We start from the raw sequence: 3407 nt of genomic DNA, 5'->3' as shown, positions 1-3407 counted from the left end.
ATGGTTATAACCCCCCTCGACTAAAAGATGTGTGTTGCTTGTTCTTCAGTTGGATGTTTGAGCTTCACCGTGCAGAATGATGTATGTACAGAGTTTGACACTAGAAGGCTGTTTTCACATTCATCTGCTGAAGGGGGAAAGTTTCTCTGGGCTCACCTTAAATCTGATCGGTGTGTATCTATGAGTATGATTTGTGACATCACAAATAGTTTGGAAGCCGATCCTGGTCCAGTATGCAACTTACACAAGTGTGATGTGGAAGCTTGGACCCTCCAGTGCACATACATTGACTTTACAGTGAAGTAGGCCCAAGCTTGCCTTGGACCAGCTCCTAGTTATGCTGCTCTAGGCCTAGACTGCCGGGGGACTTCACATGATGCACTGAGCTCCTCTCTCCTCCTCTCCCCCTCTGTCTGCACACATTTATATACCATTAATGCATGTTAGTAACTTGACATCTTCTCTGTAACTTCTCTGTGCCTTCTCATCTCGCAGGAGATCTTTGGCTGCAGACCGGCTGTTGTCCCTGTGGTCAAACTTGACGCCCATTGCTGCTGCTATTATTAGTCATTTTTTCCCACTGCTACTGCTATCATTATTAGTCATATTTCTATTATTATTATTGTTAATATTGCTATTATTGTTGTTGCTGTGCTTCTCTCTGTCTCTCTCTCCCTTCTCCCCCTCCCTCTTTCTCTCTCAACCCAACCAGTCAAGGCAGATGGCTTGGTTTGGTTTGGATGGTTTGGATGGGTTGGTTTGGCGAGGTTTCTTCCACTGTCGCCAAGTGCTTGCTCATGGGGGAATGTTGGGTCTCTGTAAATTAAAGAGTACAGTCTAAACCTGCTTAATGTGAAAAGTGCCCTGAGATAACTTCTGTTGTGATTTGGTGCTATATAAATAAAAGTGACTTGACTGGGAGACATCTTCTGTCCAACAGTTAAACTTTTGAAATGAACAATATTTACTTATTTGTTGATTGTGGATTTTTCAAGGGACAAGGACGAGATCTAATTATTCCAAGCAGGCTATCATATCTTACAACATGTCTGGAGAGGATCTTTAAAGAGGAGAAACAACAGGTTTTAACGTCTATGTCTGAAATATCCAGTTACTAAAGCAAGAACTCTCCTCTCACTTCTTTGGCTGACCTCTTGATTCCCCTGTGTGTGGATATGGATGTTAATAGGACAAAAACATGCCAACTTTAAAAATTGTGTCATAAATACTCAGTTGCATTTTTAAATGAAACTGAGGACATCATGCAGAGTGCAAAAAAGCACTTACTGTACAGGGGCCTAAAAGTAAGATGCTAAGAGTGCATGTAGCTCAAACACAAAGTAATGATGAGACTGAATTTTTAAGTATTTTGTCGAAAATGAAGCTGGAATGACTAATAATTTCATTTCAAATTAGACTGACTTATCTATGCTAAAACATGCTTGTTTTTCAATGAAGATGACTCCCTATTTTATTGTTGGTTTGAGTTTTTTTCTTTTTTTGTACGGTAAAGAACACAGTTGGATTGACTCAACACGTTAGATGTTAATCATCTGCACTGCTGAGAGATTCTATAATCCTCTAATACGACCCATCATCTGAAATTATTGCATCCTTAAATTTCGACAATTCAAGAAGAGGTCTACAGCATGTGAGAAATCTTTGGGGATGTGTGTGGAGGGCCAGGTGTTTTCAGAGTTGTGTGCCATCTGGCCGCAGCCTTACCAGCTTCCAAGACAGGTGTTTCAGAGCAGGAGAGAAATTTATGCGCTCTATAACTGACTGTCTGTTCTCGGTGATGCACTCATGTGTTATATGTATCATCTCAAAGACAGAAGAGGAATTTCTAGGTGTGTCATTTAAATCTGTTACTTTATTGATCCCTTCATAATAATTTTGTTCCTTAGGATCTTTCATGTTTGAAATCAGATAATTAAACACTTTTCACCCTGTTATGACAATTTACACTCAAACACTGTTGTATTTGCAGTATACAGTATATATTGTTGTCTCTAAATCCTTTGCGATCCATCTCTATTCATAGTTCATCTTCAGCCCTAGTGAGCAGCAGCTTAAAGAAGAATCCTGCTGCCATCAACTGGTAAAACCTGCAAAGACACCATTCAGCCCGGTAGCTTTACCAAGAAGTTCTGCTCTGAAAAATGAACATTTTAAGGCAGTAAGCCATCAGTTTGCAAGGGATTTAGCCTGTGTGCCATCTAAAACAATGTTGAGGTCAATTTCCCTCTATTACACTTATTCATCGGGGAGAACCACTAAATTTAAATTCAAGAACATAATCTAAGATCCATTCCCGGTAAATTGCCAAAAGATTGGATGATTGGACTTGGGTTTAAATAATTCATGTCAAAATGTGATATTGGAATTATATGGCTCTAGCCCACTTTTTAATAAAATTGAGTTACACACATTTTCATGAATGCTGAATATTACTTTAGGCTTTTTCAAAGACTCTTTTGGGGTTAAATATTTCAAAAGATAGAAAGCATATAGTGTAATTTATTTTCTGTCTGGCATGTCAAATGTTCAAATTCAGTTTAGCAGAGCTGCTGTCCACCCGCCTTATAATCCAGGCTCCCAAAATTGAATTTATAATGATTCATATTAAGTCTAAATGAAACTTCAACTTTGCCAACCCCCCTAAAAAATTAAATAAAAATTCAGGTGTAAACAAAACTTTGAATATACCATACTATTAAGTAAAAATTGTTTTAATTTTACTGTATAACATTCACATGTCCCCGGGCCCACTAATTATGGAGGTAGTTTCTTAAAGGTCCAGTGTGTAGAATTCAGTGGCATCTAGCGGAACAGACTTGACAGAAATGGAATATAATATTCATAAGTATATTTTAATTTTATTTTAGTGTATAATCACCTGAAACAAGAATTGTTTGTTGTGTTTTCGTTACCTCAGAATGAGCCCTTTATATCCACATAGGGAGTGGGTCCTCTTCCATGGAGGCTGCCATGTTGCACCGCCAAGTTTCTACAGTAGCCCAGAATGGACATACCAAACACTGGCTCTAGAGAGGGCCTTTAGTGTTTTTCGTGAGTTTCGTGGTAACCGTAAGTTCTCCTACATGCTTGGAAGGGGAGGAAGGGGGCAGGGGTATTCAGTTGGTTGCAATCTGCAACCTCACCACTAGACGTCAGTAACACCTCCACACTGGTCCTTTAACGTCGTCTTGCCCGTGATCAAAAAGATCTGTATAAGCTTGGCTTTTCTGTCAAAAATATAATGACCACAGTTAAGAGGAGGTAACACCACCAGGTTGTGGAAACAAGTGTAAACAGAGCAAGAACATTTTACAAAATTTATTTAAACTATTTAAACTAATACTAAAAGAGTTCACACGCCAGGCAGGTTACAGTTTAATGTAGAA

Source organism: Thunnus maccoyii, chromosome 18, assembly GCF_910596095.1.
Source record: "Thunnus maccoyii chromosome 18, fThuMac1.1, whole genome shotgun sequence".
NCBI classification, from domain to species: domain Eukaryota; kingdom Metazoa; phylum Chordata; class Actinopteri; order Scombriformes; family Scombridae; genus Thunnus; species Thunnus maccoyii.
The sequence above is the reverse complement of the archived record's forward strand: the minus strand, read 5'-3'. Positions refer to the sequence as shown.